The 5,741-nt window shown below is 39.6% G+C and overlaps 1 long non-coding RNA gene across 1 annotated transcript in view; it reads right to left on the bottom strand.

Moving 5' to 3' along the window:
* The window catches only part of LOC118765170, a 23,958-nt gene extending 19,335 nt beyond the window's left edge, over positions 1-4,623 (bottom strand). Inside the window, exon 1 of the long non-coding RNA XR_005001037.1 lies at positions 4,504-4,623. This is a non-coding gene — a long non-coding RNA (uncharacterized LOC118765170). The remainder of the gene's footprint in view (positions 1-4,503) is intronic.
* Between the last annotated feature and the right edge of the window lie 1,118 nt (positions 4,624-5,741).

The following is a 5,741-nucleotide window of genomic DNA, read 5'->3' as shown; positions in this document are numbered from 1 at the left end:
GTTGCGTGTGAACGATGTACAGAGAACGTCTGCTACGAATAATATTTTTTGACATAGGGCACCTCTAAGACGACCGCCAGACGCTGAACAAAAATAAATGAACTGCGACCAGGCTCAATCAAAGGAGCCCGAGTTATTGGCTGAAGTTACATACTTGAAGTCAGTGTTAGCAGAAATTAAATCAGTTTGAAAATACACGTTCACTTTACTAAATTTATACTCGAGCCAAGCCCGAACAGTCTGGGTGCCGGAGTCGCCACTGTTATATCTATTATATAAAATCCGTTCTGTGTGTGTGTGTGAGTGTGTGTGGGTGTGGGTGGGTGTGTATCTTCTAGGATCTCAGGCATCTTCCATCCGATTGCGCTCAAATTTGATATGTAGCTACCGACGGTATCAGGGCGTGTATAAGTCTTCAAAAATTTACAAAAATCGATTCCAGGTGAGAATGCGATCGATAAAGCCGTGGGACCGTGCATTTGTACGTGCAAGTACATCAGTCGAAATCTGTCTTTTGCTGGTGTCTCAAATTTAGGATAAATCAGTGTTTCTCAAAGGGGAGGCCTATGGGACGGTCGGACAAGTTGTTTTGAGAAAATGTGGTTTAAATGTTTGACAAATCAGCACCGTCCATTGGACGGGGGGGCGTTTTGCTCGTATACACACACACACATACACACACATATATGTCAGGGTCTAGATAGAGGCACGTTTTCATATGTAGTCATATCTAACAGAATGGAAGTCGTTTTCAAACGCTTTAGTATTCGATGGCGGTGTAGTTCTCATTTGACAAATATTTAACTTGCAACGACCAATCCCATACATAAGTTCAACAGAAAGATTTCCCAAATGCTAATAAGCATCCTTAGCATTTTTCAGATTTCTTTGTACTTAAGAATTGAGCTATTTTCAAGAAGTTATAATTGATGTAATACTATCTTACAAAAGTTTGAGGTCGAGATGACATTCTCAGCAAACAGCTTATTCAGAATGAACGAAATTGTTGTAATTTGAGCAGCCTTAAAAATGTTGGATCAAACCTTCTTCAAAGGAAACACTTTTCTACTCCAATGTTAACTTGTCCATTGGCATCCTGATGTATAGCAACAACATTAAGAAGTAAAGTAAATAACACCGCTGTCGTGCACAACATTTACATGTTTGCTTGGGGGATAGAAATATTATTCATAGGCAATAAATGTTGATTTGCCAATCATAAGTATAGCTAGATGCAGCCTAAATGTACTTGGGCAAGGAAAATGAAGTGACGTGCAGTTTTAGATTTTGGTAAAGTCGTAGGGTCACCGTTGAGAGATACGGCGTGCTTTCAACATTTGAAACCTGGCGGAGTCCATCTCTATCTCGAGGTCTGAACATAGGCGTTTACTTTCAGAAAGAAGAGAGAGAAAGTGTGAAAGTAACAGAGAAAGTGAGTGGGAGAAAGAGAGAGAGTGTGTGTGTGTGTGAAGGAGAGTGGGAGAGAGAGGAGGAGAGAGAAGAGAAGAATCATTTCTCAATGAAAAGGAAAAAGGGAAGAATCGATTCCACTACTGGACTGCAGTTTTATTTATTAAACCTCAAAAAAAAAAAAAAAATAGATGGCAAAATTGAAAAGTGCAGAATTGGAGCGAATCGCACAAGACCTTCTATTCAACGGCCAAATCGCTGCCTTAAAAGAAAGAATATTTAACCTCCAAGTAGATGACTAAACCCAAAATCACGTAGTTACAAAGCAACCTACTCAATCACACAGCCCAAGCCTGCTCTTAATGCTGAAAAAGTTACCGAGCACTCCACCAGGTAAGTCATTACCTGAAATTAAAATAAAACTTGTCTGCACTAGCGTAGCTAGAGTGTGTGCCGCCCGGGGTGGCCCTTCCGTTTGCCCCCCCCCCATCTTCGGACCCCACAAAAACACATATTTCCTACAGCAATATCCTACAACAGGATGAAAAGTGCTGCCCCTTAAAAAGTGCTGCCTGGGGAGGACCGACTCTACCGCACCCTCCTAGTAACTCTGAGCACCTTTTCAAACTCCACCTGTCTAACACCCGTGGACATGTTTACAAAGTCAGAAAACAGCACAGCTCCCATGACTTTCAGAAACATTTTTTCACGCAAAGAGTTGCTGAAGTATGGAACAAACTGCTGGCATCAGTTGTTAGTTGTCGGAGCACTGCATCCTTCAAAACTTCCATGCTTTCTGAGATTCGCCAACACTACATCTGATTTTCTCCCCTCCATACACACGCAAGCATATATCTGACTCATACACTGTTCACTTTCCAGATATTTGTACTTTATTGCATATGCTTTATACGTACTTTTGACAAGTTGTTGTGCACCTGAGCACTGTATTCAATAATTTCATTATTATTATTGAGTGAGAGAGCAGTGCATGCCATCAAAGTGATACTGGGGTAAAATATACGACGCCCTGTATACCCATCATGACTACCCGTCCGATAAGGGTAAAACAGGCACATGCATCACAACCATATGTGCGCGACATGGTGATCTCATATCAAGATAAACATCGCATGAACTTGCAGGTGGGGCCCAGTTAGAATTTTCTTTTGGTCGAGTAGCCCATCCCGCTCAAAAGGTCCCTGAATAAGGATTGTTTAAGGACGTTGAACGAATCACCCATGTTTCCAAAGGTGAGTTATCCAAACGTCCAAGAATTCCTCTCAACACACGGCTATGATGCTCCCCCACTACTTCTGCTCGTGATCAGAGATGCACATGTCGTCAGCCACTAAGGGACATGGTCAACTGGTTAAGGTCAAACAACTGACAAGCAATTCTATGGTATTGATTATTATTATTATTATTATTATTATTATTATTATTATTATTATTATTATAAAAATATAATAGGATTTTTTAAAGCATCAAATGGCTATGGGGATCCAGTAAAGTAAAATAGAAATCAAAGGGGTGCACAGGCAAAAAATGTTTGAGAACCATTGGATTAAACCATTTATGGTAGCGCCCCAGCATGGCCACAGTTCAATGACGGAATATATTTTCGAAAGACAAAATATATTTTCATGAAAGTATTTCGCTTGTCTCTCCAGAATTCGGTAAGGTTTTATTTCTTTCTTATTAAACGTTATTAAAGCTTATGAATTTTGGAATGAATCTTCGCCTTCCTTATTATTTGTCGTTCTACATGGATACACACGCATACAAACCATATAACGTTTTCCCTTTCATTCCTGGAACAAGATATTTGTGACAAATAAACCAAAATATTGTTTAAAAGGGGAAAAGGAGTCAATTGTTGACACCTCGGTGTCTAATAACTTATCGAGCATCGAGATCAGAGCCAACATCAGCTTTGAAAAACACCTAAAAGAAGAACCCTTTCATCGGTTGAAGGCTTTATTAATGTTTACAGTTGATGCACACACTTCTACATCACTGACAAGCTAATTCCCTCTTCATGCTATTTCGCAACACCATGGTTCTATTTGATTGAAGTTTATTATGTAGCTTCTCAAACAAAACTACAAAGTAACTCCAGAGGAAGCCTCTACGTTGTCGTTCGATTTGCTAGAAACAGCAATCTAATCTTCCTGAAATGATACCCTATTACATTGCATAATGTAATTTTATATAACTCAAGAGGAAAAAAACAAATGGGTAGCTATGAGTGGAATGGAATATTTATAATCAGAGATCTGCTCGATCAGAACCTTTTTTTTTTCGTTTAGTCGGAGGTAGAAACGCAACGCATTTGTTCATTTTAGGACCGAAAAAAGGAAGAAGTTAGAGGATGGGAGGAAGTTATCGTCTGGTCCGATATCTGGCCATCAACGAATGTGATCGAGTGAACTCTATGAAAGGCACCCAAGAACTGGACTGGTGATATTAAACCAGATTATAGATTAACGGCTACTTCCTTAAAATGGCTGAAAACAACAACAACAACAACAACAACAACAGCAGCAGCAGCAGCGGCAACAGCAGCAGCGTAATTTCTCTTCCTTTGATAAACTTCTTCATTCTTTCCAAATGTCAAATGTCTATTCATCTATGACAGCGTTGTTCAACATATTTTTCTCTGTTCCCTCCGTTACCGATTCACCGTCCCGATTTCCCCACACATACAATAAAGAAAAGAAATATTCAGGCATAGAACAATTTATTAGATAACATTAAAAAGCCTTATTTTAACATAATCACCTTTTAAAATCACATTTAAGGAAATAAAATTAGCGAGAAAAAGACGAATTATGACAAAATTTATCAACCTGAAACAATTTCCCTGCGGAATCTCGAAATTTCGCCCACGGCAGGTAATTACTCCAGGTTCAGACATGCAGATTTAAGACTTCTTAAAAGTGAATTTCTTCATATAAATAGGCTAGGTAAAACTACAACGGATAAATTTAAAGTTGAAGACGCGACTCTGGTTAATGTTAGAACAAAACCTACGAAAATTAGAGCGTGCAATACTGAATAATTTGTTATTAGAATTGGGAAGTTCCATACCTCATATTGGCTTGTGGTTTCATCTTTGGACACACTAAACCTTACAATTATAAAGGTTTCAAATTTTGGCAGAAGGCCAACGATTTTAAAGATGTTAAGTCGATTGCATCGACCATAGTATTAAATTGGTATTTGGTGCTTATTTTATCAACACCGAAAGGACGAAAGATGAAGTTAACGTCGACGGAATTGATCTCAAAACGTAACGCCGGAAGGAATGCTGTTAAGCATTTCGCCTGCCAGGTTGCCGCCTTCAAATTTCCCAGTTATGATAAAAAAAACATTGTAATAAGGAGGCGCAGGAGTGGCTGTGTGGTAAGTAGCTTGCTTACCAACCACATGGTTCTGGGTTCGGTCCCACTGCGTGACACCTTGGGCTTATACTATAGCCTCGGGCTGACCAAAGCCTTGTGAGTAGATTTAGTAGACGGAAACTGAAAGAAGCCCGTCGTATATATGTGTATATATATATATATATATATATATGTGTGTGTGTGTGTGTGGTGTGTGTGTTTGTGTATGTTTCTGTGTCTGTGTTTGTTCACCCCACCCCAACATCGCTTGACAACCGATGCTGGTGTGTTTACGTCCCCGTAACTTAGCGGTTCGGCAAAAGAGACCGAAAGAATAAGTGCTAGGCTTACAAAGAATAAGTCCTGGGGTCAATTTCCTCGACTAAAGGCGGTGCTCCAGCATGGCCGCAATCAAATAACTGAAACAAGTAGAAGAGTAAAAGAGTAATAAAACTTTTAGCTACAAATGTTTTGAGTTCTCTTTTTCTTTCGAAGTAGTAGTAGTAGTAGCAAATTATTATCCCCACCCCTCTCTCTCTCTTTCTGTACAACAAACTGCTCAGAGATGCGAACTCTTAATGGACATGTAACATGAATATCAACGGCAAGCAACTGACACACCTCCAATTCGCAGATTACATGATACTCTTCGCTGAAACCACAAACTAGTTGCAGACCATGCTGACAGAGCTGAACACTCAGGGTCTTAGCAGTAGGTCTTTAAAGAACCACATGAAAACAAAATATATTCGGTTGAAAGACGTAGCTCAAGGCCGAATAGAGGTAGGAAGCAATGAAATCGAGGAGGTAAAGGAGTGCTTCTACTTAGGACACACAGTGAATATGCACTGAGGTATGTATGGATGCTGAAATTTCAAAGAGAATAAAGGTAGGATAGAAGACATTTAACTCAATAAAGGATGTGTTCCAAACAAAGCTAGGCGC

Source organism: Octopus sinensis, linkage group LG1 (assembly GCF_006345805.1).
Source record: "Octopus sinensis linkage group LG1, ASM634580v1, whole genome shotgun sequence".
Lineage (NCBI taxonomy): Eukaryota > Metazoa > Mollusca > Cephalopoda > Octopoda > Octopodidae > Octopus > Octopus sinensis.
Note: the sequence above shows the minus strand (reverse complement) of the source record. Positions and strands in the feature narration are given on the sequence as shown.